Source organism: Camelus dromedarius, chromosome 2 (genome assembly GCF_036321535.1).
Source record: "Camelus dromedarius isolate mCamDro1 chromosome 2, mCamDro1.pat, whole genome shotgun sequence".
In the NCBI taxonomy this organism is placed as follows: Eukaryota; Metazoa; Chordata; class Mammalia; order Artiodactyla; family Camelidae; genus Camelus; species Camelus dromedarius.
Window position 1 is genome coordinate 49,534,905 of NC_087437.1, and position 15,663 is coordinate 49,550,567.

The window sequence follows — 15,663 nt, forward strand, 5'->3', positions numbered from 1 at the left end:
GGTAGAACGCACCCTCTGACTCAGCTTGCCCAATGTCGGTATATTCTGTATTTTTGTACTTCCAAATTTTTACTTGCTTTATAAATTACTCACCAACCTCGAACATCAGCATTTCACTTGCTAATGCAGGCAAATAGAAGCAATTATTGCTTCAGTGTCTGAGATAGGTCAGGGCCACAGAGTATTGAACTTTAGGTTCTAGTGCCCCTGGAAATACCTCAAGCCCTGGTTTACCTTTGCCTGCGGTGCCCTGTATGATGTAAATACTACTATCCAATGACGCCCCCTCCCCCAGTCCTTTCATGGCTCTTTGATATTACTTAGAAGGTGATTACATAGCTTCATTTATTTCTTTGAATGCACAGGTTTCATGGTCATTAAAATAATCACAGACTCATCAGTTCTCCCCATGCTTAAATAAGATCAATACAAACCCGAACAAGAGGCTTCGCTCCTCCATTCACCAAGATTTCTCTCTTCCTCCTCCTTTCTTTCCCTCTCCCTCTCCTCTCTACTCCTCTAATCCCTTCCCCTCTTTCCCACCTTCAAACGCGGAGTATGAAGAAGAGGATGAGTTTTTTATAGTTCTTTTTGTAATGAGTAAGAACATTTATTCAACTGTTAGCCAGGACGGAGTGAAGGGTTGCCTATATACAAACTGTCAGAGGCAGCGGTAGCAGCTTTGGTGTGTGCTACAGGCAAAAAAGGAACCCTGGCCGGGCCTTAAAAACCAGTCCAATCCAGCAGTGAGATGGTTAATAGGATGAGTAAAGGCTATTTTTAAAGTCTGGCTCCCCTCTCTGATACACTCTTGAAAATTCACCCTGTACTGCAGAAATCCTAAATTGCAGTGCCCTGCACCCCACTGAAACTCTTCAGTCTGCTGTAAGTAAGCCTCAGCATGGGCAAGATTGGGGGTGAACAGCTGGAGGAGGGGCGCAAGCCCTGGGCCTTTGTAATGGAGGGGGAAACACTGAGATCCTGCGGAGAAGGAACACAGAAACCCTCAAGGCCTAGAGAAATAGACCCAGACAAAAGCCCCGTTACATGGTTGCAAATCACCCCACTGCTGTTATTTTATTTACTGTGGTCTGCAGGAGGATTGTTTTCTCTTTGCAAAATTTTTAAGCTTCATGGGCTTTTCTCCTCCACAACAGCGGTCACTTATACCACAGTGCCACGTAGAGACAGCCTTCACCTTCCGCTTTCTTAAGGAAAGGGGAGAAAAACCTGGCGCAGTCAAGATGCAATATTTCCAGTCTTCCAGTTCTTTTCCAGGGATAAAAGATTGAAGGACGGTGTCTTTAAAATATTGGCTTCTATTGGTTCTGTCAGTGTGGTTTCGTTACACGGTTTCCTGGCTTTCTTTGATTATTTTCTTTAAGATGACACCTACATTCACGCGTTTGGACAGAAATTTATTTAGATGCCGGAAGGGAAGGAAAGGCAACACAATTTTGTATTGAATCAATTAGAGATAGGTAAATGAAGAAACATTTTTCCCCAGCAAAATAATTTTATTTCAGTTTCAGCGTTGATAGAAGTATCATCCTGTCACAACAGCAAGACATATACTGGGTCTGAGGTTTTTTTCATTGGAAGGTTAGGAGAGGAGGAAGGCTGACAGAAGCAGTTATTTTAAAATCTAAAGAGAAAGAACTGTCTGTGAGGGCAAGTCTCTTCAGTGCAAGTTTCTTCGGGTATTTGTGAAAAGGGGCCCTTGCCTCATGGCAGAGGGAAGGAGGGGGGCCTGGGGAGGCAGCTTACTTCTCTGTACGGAAATACGTGGTTGGCTTTGGTAAACAGTTCTCAGCAACTGAGTCAGAGCTTCGGGCCATGCCTTGGGGCAACGGAGAGTCGCTTAGTCCCCAGAGCAGCAGAAGGCTCTTCCTTCTGCTTAGACGGCTTGTATTGTCAGGACCAGGAAGTTGAAAGGGGAACTTGCAATAAGTGTGCTCAGTTGAAGAAAAATAAAAAAGTGAAATTTTCCTGTGACAAATTCATGGAGGTATTTACAAAGTGTTTGAGCAGGTAATTAGCACCCAAACCAGGTTTCAGGAAATCATTCTGGTCACCTCAAATGAAGAATATATAATGAGCTGAAGGGCTTGATTTTCAATGGATGATTTACCCAGAACAATAGCCCAAACAGAACCGGGTAAAGGGTTTACAAATGGTAACTTGAGAAGCAGTGGGCTTCCTTCCCAGGAGCTTAATCCTGTCCCCTCTCCCACTACCCTGTCCCTTCTCTTCAAACTCTCTCCTCTCTTCTTCCATCACTTCCACAAAACACATGCCTAACATAGGTTTTCTTGAAAAGTTGAACACAGTCCTAAAAAAAAAAAGAATTGTGTATAGCCTAATCGCACATGCTTAACATGCATGAGGTCCTGGGTTCAATCCCCAATACCTCCAATAAAAATAAATAAATATACCTAATTACCCCCCACAAAAAACAAAACAAAACAAAAAACCCACTCCAAACCCCCATAAACAAAATAAATACAGTATTTTTTTTTAAAAGAAAGGTATGTCATTTAAAAAAAAATCTGTCAAAGACACATAGGGAGGGTACAAAAAAAATACATAGTAAATTTGCCTGTTGGCATCTAGACCTAACCAGTTTTGAGTTATTTCAGGCTGAAACTTTTTTGCTTACTTGCTGAGGCTCATTGTGGAGTCTTTCCTTATCGGAGTTTCTTGCACTGGATAACAAGCAATGCTGAAAAGATTACCCATTCTTTGCCAAGCATATTCCAGAAGACTGACAACGTGGAGAACCAAAGATGACTACATAAAAAACAGTTCAACATTGCTTAACTGACAATGTTACATGATTTTGTTGCTTTAAGAAAGGCTCCTTACCCATAGGCACTAGGTTTGCTGTGCTACATGCATTAATACTTCTAGGAAAAGACTATTCTCTGCCATAGTAACTCTGGTAGCAAAATGAATAATAGTAGTTAATGCTTACCGTCTATAGCCTCTTGTTGTATATTGAAAGATGAATTTTCCTTTATTATGATCTAAAATGTTTGCGTGATTCTTCTTTTGCTCATTTATGGTTAAAGTCCCCCCCCCCCATCCCCAAATTGCTTTGGGTACGGATTTCAAGCTAAAAGAAAGTAACTTGGACATGATTTGATAGACTAGGAAATAGGTTTAGAAAGTTCAAATTACTGCCCAAGGTCACCTAGGGTCAGAGCTGGTACCAAAACTAAGATTTCCTAAGGCCTGATTTTGACTGTTTTTCCCAGGGCATTAGACCATTTTCCTGTGCGGTTATTATATGAGAGCTTCCTGAGAATACCAGTTTCTTCTGAGGCATGCTCTCTGTCATTAAGTGCGCCAGCAAACTGTTAATTAAGATTGTTTTGAGCTGTTTACCAATTTAGGTGATGTCAGATACTTCTTTCCGATTCTGTTGGCCTCTTGGGGATGGCAGAAAATTCTGTTGATTCTGTTGCCTGTGGTTTGACCATCTGTTCTCAGTCATGATTGTGGCTGCCATTTGGAAATCCATAATCTGACACCATTACCAGAATTGTACATTTAAAATTCATGAAGCTCTTTGTGGGTCCCAGGCCCTTCATAAACTCTCCTTAATTTTATAAGATAATCCACAGAGGATGCTAAATTTTGGAGCTGAAGGGTACAGGTTAAAAGAGTGAAGCTGTTCTACACTTGCTCTCTTCCCCAGCCTTATAGAAGCAGTTTTGTTAGAGGTCTGAGATAGAAGATAAAACACTAGAAGGTGCAAAACGGTCAGGAAGGGTCGGAAGTAGGGAAGAAGTCATACGTATTATTTCTAGTCATCCTTACAAAGTACCCCTAGGAGGCACATTGGGTTCTCACCCCAGATATAGTCAACACTACTTGGTGTGCATAGGAATACAGAAGACTTTCAAGAGGCGTTTTGTCTGAAGATAAAAGTTTACTTAAAAAAATTCATTTGGATATCATGCTTTGCACTTTCCAGGGTTAATTCTTAGTACTGGAATGTCCCTAGCATCCTGTATCATTCAGGCTAATTATTATGTCCCTTAGGGTTAAAAATGTTTTTTCCTTTTTTGGGGGGTGTAATTAGGTTTATTTATTAATTTTTTAATAATTTTTTTCTTTTTTAGTGGAGGTTCTGGGGATTGAACCCAGGACCTTGTGCATGCTAAGCACATGCTCTACCATTGGGCTACACCTTCCCCCTAACATTTTTCTGAAATAATGAGTTAATACCTAAAAACCACACAGAACTGTGCCTGATACATAGTAAGGACTTTGTAAATATTCCCCATTATTATTCATGTGTCGATGCATCATTTACTGAGTGACTGTTCCAGTCACTGAAGATGCACCAAAGGTGTGGTCACGGGGCCTGCCCTCCAGGAGTTGATAGTCACATGAAGGAAACAGGGAGATAGCTGTAGAAGTATGCAGGAGATGTTGTGGGAACAGGGAAGAAGGGTAAACAGATTTCCTGGGCCCCACCCTAGATTTGCTAACTCCTGACTTAGGTGGTGGGGTCTGCAGTCTGTATTTTCAAAAAACTCCTCAGGCAATTCCAAAGTAGCTCTGGGGTGTTTGTCTAATCTTAATTAGGCTGGAGGAAAATTCTGGGAAAGCCTTTCTAGAGGAGCTGATAGTAGAGCTAGACTCTGGAAGAATGGAGGAGATCCTAAATTGAGGGAAAATTTCTCAAAGGTATAAAAGAGCCTCTGCTGTTTGGAGACTGTCTGCTAGATGGGGGGTCTGGTTGGAGTCAAGGTCTTAGGGAAAAGGGTGATGTAGGTAGGATGGCCAGGTATATCATTACTCAAACCAGGACGCTTGAGACTGAAAGGAGGTGTTATGAATAATTATGTGGGGGAACATGTACCCTCATAGGAGATGATGCCAGGTGCACACAAGAGCTCTGACAAGATTCTCAGGGTCCTTCAGGGTGGAGCTGCTTCATTATTGCCTGGGGCAGTGGCAGCCTCGAAGAAAAGGCAGACTAGTGACAAGATCAGATTTATATTTTCAAGTTTTCCTGTCTTGATCCTGAAACATCATACTAAGTGAAATGTGCCAATTTTAGGGAATGGTTCGTGTTTTTATAATTTCTTTGAATATGTCATTTAGCTTTCATCTTTATAAGAATCCTAATGTAATGCTGAAAATGCACTTAGCGATTAAAATCAGGTGTAAAGGTGGCAGTCTGAACACTCCATAGTGCTAATAACTGGTCCTAGAAGAACATCACTTTATTTCTATAAGAATATCATGTTCTTCCATTATTTATGAAATGCCCTAAGATTAACCATTTATTCTTCTAGGTACTGGAGAAATTGAGTGAGACAAGCAATGAGGTCCTTGTCTTTATGGAGCTTATATTCTAGCAGAAGAGATAGACAACAATTATATAAATATGCAATATAATTTCAGGTATTGCTAAGTGTTGAGGAAAAATTCAATCAAGATAAGGGAGTGGTTAAGGAGGAAACAGGAAGTGCAAAGGCCTTGAGGTAGGAACAAGCTTGGTTAGTGGGAAGAACCGAGAAAAGAAGTTCAAATTTTTTTCTGATGAGGCCACTCCTAACTCCATACTATGACCTGCAGGGCTTCACATGATCTGACCTTTACCTATCTGTCCTACTTCCTATCTGAGTTTTACAGTTTGGGAGGGAGCTATGGTCACAAGTGAAGTGTCCTTGGGGAGGATGAGTCACTTTTCCTTAAATTTACTCTCCTAACTTACTTCTTAACCCTACTCTCAAAACAATTCTAACACTTACTGAGCATCTGCAATCTACTGGCAGAGCACTTTGCAAATGTCATTTATACCAGCCTTATACCAGCCCTACAAAACTGGCAATATTGTTACCATTTTACAGGTAAAGAAACAGACTCAAAGAGGTTAAATAACTTTTCTATGGTTGTTTTGTACTAAGAGATGATTTCAGGTCTTTTCTCCACAAAATGACTTTCAATGCCTTGGAGCCACAGTCATCTTAAATAGGGAATGCCAATAGTATATTCTGCTTAAAAGTCAGCTCTTAACTGAAGCCCCAAGGCACACATTGTGGAATAGTACTTCTATTCCCATGAGGAAATCTCAAAGACTAGCATATAAATCTTGTATATAGTGTAGTACCAAAAAAAAAAAAAAAAAAAGTCCACAATAAAGAAGAAAGCCAGGACTCTAATTCTGATGCTACACCTAATTAGTTCTGTGACCTTGGCATGCCCTTTGGCCCATCTGAGTCAACTTTCCTGATCTGCAAAATGGGTGTTGTCATTTAAATCTAGCTCAGGTACATGTGAAGTTGCTTTGAAAAGGAAAATGATAAACATATAAAATAAATTATTACATTCACAGAACTTGATTGTAAATATAATTTTTTGGCCAATAACAAAATGTCCTAGTAAATGATGGGTTCAGTTTCTGATATTGGAATCTAAAAACACACACATAAACACACACAGCTATTGGATAACTGTAAACTCTCTGTCAGCTAAACAGGGTATTTTCATCCTTCAGTCTTTTTCATCCTTAAACTTTAAAGAATATGCTGAGAAGATAAGAAGCTGTTTAGGCTCCTGCCAGATAAGATAAACTGTGAGGTACCTTCTTTTAAGGCAATAGAAAAAGAACAATTATTTCCAGAAACTAAGAAAGAGACAGAGAAGGAGAGGAAGAAAGAATGGAAGGCAGGTAAGAAAGAAAAGTTTTGTGGGGGAGGGTATAGCTCAGTGGTACAGTGTCTGCATAGCATGCACGAGGTCCTGGGTTCAATCACCATTAACAATACATAAATAAACCTAGTTACCACCCCCTAAAAAAATAACATTTTAAAAATTAGAAGAAAAAGAAAAATTTCTATTTATGTATGGCCATTTGGCCTTCTGTGGAATGACAGTTTTAATTAGCTGGTTTTGACCAACTGTAGTCTAGCCCTGCTATAGTTTGGTGTAGGCCTGGAATACAATTACTTTAAAATTCTAAGGAGCTGTCTGTTGAGGTCTGCATGGCACAGAAGTCTTCAGCCTGGGTGGGCACTTGGCCTCCTGGGTTGAACTTGCCATAGGCCATCACCATTGTTCCTTCAGTCCAGGGAGGAAGGCTGCCTGAGAAGGAAAAGTTCACTTAGGAAGAGTGGAGATTTGGGAATGCTATAAAATGTAGAGCTGGTGTGGGAAGATCAGTTAACCTATGAGGTGGTTGTAACCTTTCAAAACAGGGTCAGTATGGTGTAATCTTCTTTCCTAACTTTTCCATTCACATATTTAAACTTTTGTATGGTTTTCTTCCCCAGAAAAGCATAAGTACTAACGGAAGAAAGGAAAGGAAACTCAAAGTCCTCAAACATGCCCCTGTCAACAGTAATCTTTTTGGACTGAAAAAGGAAGGTTCTACCTAGAAGAGCTTAAATGGAAAGGAAGGAATCTTACTATAATACTATTATTCAGAAGCTTGAGCAAGAAATTAATTTCCACAATATTTTTCTTCTTAAAAATTTCCCCTTCTGCTTTAAGAAGATCCCAAATATCTCTTGTGTTTTCAGGTAAGGACTCAAGATCTCTTTCCCTGGGACCAAGGGAGGAGAGGGCAGCTGCTGGTGATGCTGACCAAGAGTGCAGGCTCTGACATCCCTTTACCTGGTTTGAATTCTGTTCTCTCCCCTTCCTAGCTATGTGACCACGGGGAGGTTACTGATTCTCTTCGATAGTATCCCCATCCAGGGCATGAGACTATTCATGCCTATCTATTAATTAGGATTTAATAAGATTTCAACAGGAAAAGAGATGCAAAATCATTGAGATCTCACATTTAGTGAGTTAGGAAGTGCTAATTCCTTTTCCTTGTCTTCCTTGTTTAGTAGAGCACCCCCATGTTTTTAGCAAATCTTACTTAAAAAGGCATTCAGTAGGAAAGTATTTTGATCTGAAATTTGCATAGCTAAATCTTCGAAGTTTCCCAAATTTTAGGGTCAAAGGCAAAAGACAGAAGTTTTGCATAATAATTCATTAGGCTGTAAATCCCTTAATATTTGGGAATACTTCTTTCATATTTTTGTATAAGGCTATTTATTCAATGTTCTTTATGTGCCAAGAACTGGTTTTAGGTGATGTATATTTATTCTTTCACTTAATTATCCCACTGCTTCTGTTTCCATTTTAGAGCGAGGAAACTAAGGCTCGTGCTCTGAAGCACTGTACAGCCTCTTTGGGACCTGATGCACAGTAGATACTCAATAACTATTTGATGGTTGGCTGCATAAATTGGCTGTTACACTTGTAGAGCCCTTTCAACTTACGCATCCTCTTCACAGACTGGATCTTGTTTTATCTTTTCCTCAGGCAATCAAATCATTCTTTCCTTCTCTTCTGAATTGAGAGGAACCTTATGGCTTTTAGATACAACTTATGCGCCTTAAAATGTTAATGATTTTGAACGGAGGAAGAGTTTTCCAGTTCAGTCATTCTGATTGGTAAAGCCTTCCAAAGGGAGGAGGGGGAGATTGGCAGGAGGACACCCAATTCTAAATAGCCCAACCCCGCCGCTTGCTAGGCTCTCTTCCTTGCTAAGAGTGGAAAGCCAAATGACAAGACAAAAGATGAAAGCCAGTTTTGATGTTCAAGCCTGCTTTGGTGTCCTTGTAATCGTGTCATAGATCATTTATAGTAACTTAACATAATTACTTTAATAGTGATGCATTTTATAAATAGACTAATCAATTGTCCTGAATGCAAACTGTAGAAATTAAACAAATTAAGTGTTGAGCTCAAAGGTTTTTCCTTTTTCTTTTTCTTTTTCTCCTTCTCCTCCTCTTCTTCTTCCTATCCTTCTGTGTCTCTTCCTGAACACAGGCAGCCAGAGATTCAGGCCCCCAGATTTCTCTCTGCAGAGTGTACTTTACCTTTTGGATGGGACTTTAAAGACTTTAAACAGCTTGAGACTTATAGTTTGCCACAGGAGCATGTAGCAAATTCCTGTTTCTACTTTTTGAACCAGGAGCTGGAGTATAAGAGCCCCGCGCAGGAAGTCGCAGGTGGTGGGAAAGGGGAAACAAGGTCATTTTCAACCATGTACATTGAGGTTGTATCTTTAAAGTCAATTCTAAATTTAATTGAAAGCCGAGGGCAGAGAAGCCAAGATCGGAGCAATGTGGTGATTTATTCTGAAGCCTGTAAGAAGTCATGCGGCTGAATGTGGGATGAGCTGGAGCTTTAATAAAAATGGCACTGGGGAAGCCAGCGGGAAGAGGCACAAGAATGGAACTGGGTTAGATGAAGGATCTCCAGGCCTAAAAGGGAGCGGGGGTCTGAGAGAGCAGTGTTTGCCCAAACTCTGCTGTTTTTACCATGATGGATGCACGTAAGTAATCGCATCAAAAGGAAAAACCAGGATCAGACAGACACCACCAAGACTCTTTAGACAGTGAATTTTGCATGAAATCATTAAGGTGTCCAAATTGCAGAAAGGCTATGGAATGAATGGCAATGAGAACTCCTCTAATATTATTTCTAGCTGAAATTTAGCTGAAGAAAAATGACATGTTCCTTTATTAAAACACTCCAGGACTTGACAGCAAAGCTCCCACACATTTCTATGGGTGTTATTGTCTACTAAATTATATCGGACCATTGCTACAGAAAGTCTATAACATGTTCTCAGAATCAAATCTTCTCTGTTGACAAATGGTTTAGGAACAATCTTTCCAAGCTTAAAAAAAAAAAAAGAAAGAAAAAGAAACAGGCTTGTAAGCAGGTGTTATATTAGAAAGAGAGCTGAACTAGAAATCACACTTCTGGGTTCTAGGCTCTCTGATTTGAGGGAGGGGCTAGTCGTCCCTCAGTGGCAGGGACTACATGATCTGTACCTTTGTACCCCTGACTTTCATTTTCATAGGCTCTTTTCTTTAGATCCACTTCACATCTTATTTGGCATCACTACTGTTACTCATTTTAATCTTGTTAAAGGCACAGCATATGTTCACGGCAGAAAACTTGGACAATGCAAAAAAGCATCATGAAGAAAATAAACATCACTTGCAATCTCACCGTCCAGAGATAATTGCTGTTAACATTTTGGTCAACATCACTCTGGCTTAGATAACGTTCAAAGGACCAGGAAGAACCAGGCACTGTTTCCTGTTGATGAATGATTGTTAACAGTCAGAATTTGGATGTGGTAGTGGTGTTTCTTTTAAAAATCTTTCGAGGAAGGATCGCTAATTTTGAGTAAGTCTCTTCCTTGTTGCTATCGCTTCTTTCTAGCTTTCTAGCCTGGCTCGTGATATCAAAATCTGTGCCTTCACAGAGGAAACTACATGCCAGGCTCTGCCTGATTCTGTAAATCATGTGCTTATAACCACCAACTTCTAGTCACTGCTAAGTTTCAAAATTTCCTAGAGGGGCTTAAATATTTATTTAGATCTATGTTTGCTTTTTTGGTAATATTTGAATTACACAGCAATAATAGAAACCTAGAAATAATTGATATGTTGGGATACTGACATCATGAATCAACGTTCTTCTAATTACTTCCCTTATTCTTATCATAATATTTGGGCAACAAAGGAAAATAGTAAGGAAAAAAGGTGACAGAGGAGGGAGCAGGTGAGGAAGAGGGAGTGGGCATGGGCGAGCTCTTTAGAAACAAGAAATTCTGTAGACGACAAACTTTCAGCTTTCTAGTTAAAAAAAAACTCACAATAAAAATGCTTTTGCATTTAGGTTTGCTTGATTAGAAGGCTAAAGACTGGGGTTCCAGTCCCTTTGCTACCTGCTGCTTTAGTTTCCCTGAGATCGAATCTCCTCACCCATAAGTGGGATACCATCATGGCTCTTACCCACTGTATTTTGCAAAGACGTAAAAGGAAAGTTTAAAGGAAGTAATTATGTAAAGGAAAATGTTATTTTAGGATTCTGAGATGTTGTGTTTTATAATTATATTTGACAATGAGAATTACTTTGATTAGCCATAGAATTTCCAAGTTTCTAGAGGATCTCCCTCATGATAATGTTGGTTCTGTCATAGCTGATGGTGTTGAATTTTTTTCTTTCAGGGAGTCAGAGTAGAGCCATGGAAATGCTGGCATGAATTTGGAGTCATATAGTATGTGTGATTGGGAGGCCTGGGTAACTGAAGCTCACTGAGACTCATTTTCCTGTTCTGTAAAATGGGGATAGTAAGACCTACCTTGCAAGGCTGCTAAAAAATCAGGAATAATGTGTGTAAAGCACCAAGCACTGAGTTGGCCGCACAGTAAGTACCTAATCTATAGTTGCTGTTATTGTTATAACAGAATCAATTTAAAAATATTCTCCTTGGGGGGAGGGTATAGTTCAGTGGTAGAGTGCATGCTTGGCATTCATGAGGTCCTGGGTTCTACCCCCAGTACCTCTGTTAAAAAACAAATAAATAAATATAATTACCTTCCCCCTCAAAAAAACCCCAAACATAAAAATATTCTCCTTCAGACCCCACTCCCACAAATCTTAAATAAAAATACAAGGGTGTGTTGCTTAAAAGCTCCTGATACACAGCTGTTGTAGTCCAATGCCTTTTAACGGATTCTGTGATTCTGCTCTGAAAAGGCACTTAACAAACACAGTCAAGACAAAGTTTAGTTTTACCAGCAACATGGGCTTGACTATAAACCATCAGCCTAGAGAAAATCAAGAGGGTGTGCCAGCCCATATCAGGAGAAACAAATGCACAGTCAAGAGACTTCTGTCAGCATGTTATGTTTCTGGTTGTTTATTCAAAAGCATGTCTTGGACACTAATCATGCACTAATCACAACTGGCCCAGCTCTGGGCATGCAAAGCTGAGAGGCAGGGTTCACTGTGGTTACTCTCAGTTTCAACTTGCAGGTTGGGAGTTAGAGGGACATAGGTGTGAATCCCAGTTTAGCAGCTTAAGAGACCACTGTTTCCTAGCTGAGTGATGTTGTACAAGCTGATTCACCTCTCTGAAAATCTGCTGGTATGTTGGGTAAAAACAAAGGGTCTGCTTCCTAGAAAAAAGAATGAACTGAGACCATCAGTTAAAGGGCCTGGGCCGGGCACCTAACAGGTCCTCAGAAAATGATAATGGTGGTAGTCGTTGGTAATGATGAGATGCAGGCTTCATCTCTGAGGCAGGCTCAGCATGGCAGCAGGGAAAAGGTATATGAAGAAAGTCCTGAATAAAAGTATGTGCTCAGTGCTCCAGGATGATGAAGGTGGAAGTGATGAAGCTGATGTGAAGAGGCTTCAAAGAGAGATATCGGAGCCTCCCCTTGAAAGACGTATAGAAATTCTACAAAAGGAAAGGAAGAGAGGATGGTCCAGGCAAAGGAGGAAGTACAAGGTGAGCATAAAGGTACAACATTTGGGCTTTGGGCAGGGATGTTGTCCTGTCTTGAGCACAGTGCTGTCACGTGGTTAAGGATCATGGGAGAGGAGGTGGAAAGGCCATGCTGCTCAAGACTGGAGATGGCTTTGCACACACAAATGCCACCGGTCTTGGTGTCTTGAGCAGGAGGCAGACAATGAAACTGTGCCAGACACCCTCCACCTGCCCCTCCAGATCCACCCTCCACTCACCTCCGTCTGCTTGTGACCTCGGGGCTGATCGGCTGTGGACCACATCAATGGGCTCCCTTGCCCTCTGGCTTCCAATAGGCTTTGGCCAAGGGGACACGGGGAAGAAATCAAAAGCAAGAAGACTAAGACTGGGGTATTTATTCCCTTGATGGAAGATCACAGCACCCATCAGGTGGCCTTGTACCCTGCTGTCTCTCCCGAGGATGGGCGAGCACTCTCTGCCCCACGAAGTCCCGCAGAGACATGGTGAAAGCACCTCACTGATACTGGTACCAAGGTATGGAACCATCTCTTATTGTTTACAGGTAGTCCTTTCATTACCTCTCCCTAAATTACCCAGTTTAAGGTACCAACTATTTTCTGCCAGGCTCCTGACTGATACATAAGTAAGTAATATAATCAATGTGTTTGTGGGAGAGGGCTAGGGCCAGGAGATCACTGCACTAATGCCAAAAGACATGACGTTCCAGAGCATACGATTTGTATAAAGAACAATGGTTTGTCCTTTTGTTTGTTTGTTTGTTTGTTTGTTGTTTTCTGGGGCTGCTCGTCTAAAACCACCTGGAGGCATGGCGTGGCTTCTTGGCGAGTGTCCTCAGCCTTGTCCCTAAGTGAGCCACTCGATGTGATTGAAGGACAACGCTATGAAATGATGTTCGCATCTCCATGGACGTACTGACTTCAAGAGGAAGACCTTGAAATAAGCTGTCTCCTGTCCAGATTGTCCTTCTTATTAGAATAGCTACATAGAACAGAAGTGGAAGTGGTTGTGGGTAGCTGATGTGTCAGGCTTAGGGGAAAAAAAGCAAAAACTTCTTTTGGCCTGTTTTTCCTTTGCAAGGAGTCAACACCTCTGCCCCTTACCTTACCCCATGTACATAGGCATCATCCACTGTCTCTCCTCCTGCTCTGGGAAGGATGGGATATAATCATTTACTTTTCATGGCTCTTCCCAGGGGGGTTGAATTTTGAAACTCAGCTTTAATTATGTAATGAAAGCATATGTTTCCTATTGCAAGAATTTTAGGCAGCAGTGAGGATGTGGGAGAGATGGGGTGAGGGTTTGTATGTTTGTTTTTCTTATTTTTTAAATGGAGGTACTGGGGATTGAACCCAGGACCTCACGTGTGCTTAGCACACACTCTACCACTGAGCTATCCCCACCCCCAAGACAGTATTTAAATTGGATCTTGAAAGATGGGTAGAAATGGACATGGTGGGAAATTTATGGGCCTTTGTCCCCCATCTTTGCCACTTCCCTTGCCCTCCTTCTCCAAAACAAGGAACCTGCTTCAATGGATGTAGGGAACAATTTCAAATATTTGATGAACTATTTACATGGGTAAATTTTACCCAAGATGTGCTTCAGGGTGTATATGATCTAGGAAAAATCATATTTTGTGTAGGCTACCTTCACTACCTCAACCACAAGAGCAGTAAATAAATATTTGCTTCTAATTCCAGAATTAACACACACATACTTTTTGATCATAAAAAAGTTCAAGCATTACAGACATTCTCTTTGAAATCACCACCCCCAAACCATATTTACTTCTACAGGTATATTGTTCTGTGTGGGGGTCTGGGGTTACATAATGATATCATACTGTGCGTTCATTCTACACTTTGCATTTACCACTCAATATATCTTAGAGCTCATTCTGAGTTGCATCATGGAGATCTACCCTCATTCTTTTTTAATCCTGCCTACAATTTGTATTTTTCTACATATAGTTTTGGAAACACTTTCATAACTCTTTTGAAAACTTCCCTGATGATAAAAATTACCCAGAAATATTCAGGGCCCTCGCTAGGAGAGTCTATTTCCAGAGCAGGACTGGGAAGGGGGTTGGAAAATTATTTTCAATCAATATCCCCAGTGATTTTATTATTTAATAAGGGTGGAAACACTATCCTGGTTTATTTAATCATTTCCCTATTAAAGGACGTGTAAGTAATTTGAATTTTTTTGTCTTACAAACAATGCTGCAATGCACATCCTTACAGATTCTTCCTAGTCAAGTGTAATTTTCTGAGGTTGACATTGAGAAATGGAATTGATGGGTCATGTGGTGTGTGCATTAGAGCAGATTCTGTTAGACTGGCTGGTAATGTGGCTGTAGCACTGTATGGTCCTATCTCAGAATTATTCTTTTTATATTAAAAAGATGAATTACAGCCAATCTGTCATCATGTCTTAACATCACATCTTACCAGAACTCATCATCATAACCTGCCTCTCTCAATCTGTTCTAGCAAAGGGGACTACAGCTCAGCCAGATACACCGGACAGAAATCTGATTCCTCTGACTTCTCACTCCTCAGCACTAATTGGTCACAAAGCTGATCAGTTTTACCACTTTAATATCAGCAGACTCCTGCATATCTGATATTACTGGCTAATTCAGTTCTGTATTATTTTGTTTTGTTTTCGTCTTAGACAATATAATAAACCCCTCACAGATCTCCCTGCTCTTCCTTCCACTCCTCCCTAAAATTTATACGTATTAACTGTAGCAACTCACTGATGACAACTCTTCAGTGCCTACCAGTTGCCACCAAAATCAACTTTAGACTTAAGAATTTACAAAGACTATGAAATCAACCACTCTTTGCCCATTTCTATCCTGCTTGATAGAAATGTTGTCTGTGAAGAAATTGAAGGACATGCAGCCTCTCCATTCTTTTAGCTATTCTAGCTTTTATTTACTGAAAAGCAATACTTGGTCAGTATTATTGTGTTTCCCTGTAGAATTGCTTTCTAGGAGTTATTGTTTGCTTTGTGTGCATACCTTCCTTTTAAGAAGCACTGCCAAAATCTATCTCTATAACCCCCAAATCTAGAACTATGCTTTACTTACACAAATATTGTTGTAGTATGTGTAACTATATATATGCACAGACATATACAAACACACACACACACACACGTTGAATGAAAACCAATAGGAAAAATCCATATTTAATCATCTGCCCCAGGATGTCTTTTCTGGTTATTTTTATCTACTATACATTATGTAACCCCAGACCTACTTACTCTTCCCTACATGCGCCAAGCTTTGTTAACCTCTGTGTGGTATTCTCTGCCTG

At 40.5% G+C, this 15,663-nt stretch overlaps 1 long non-coding RNA gene across 1 annotated transcript; it reads left to right on the plus strand.

Annotated features, from left to right (window-relative positions):
- Nucleotides 1-10,136: 10,136 nt before the first annotated feature.
- Nucleotides 10,137-12,844, plus strand: LOC135322776 (uncharacterized). Its single transcript, XR_010383613.1, has 3 exons — nt 10,137-10,221; nt 11,049-11,248; nt 12,192-12,844. It is a non-coding gene; the product is annotated as an uncharacterized LOC135322776 (long non-coding RNA).
- Nucleotides 12,845-15,663: the final 2,819 nt, after the last annotated feature.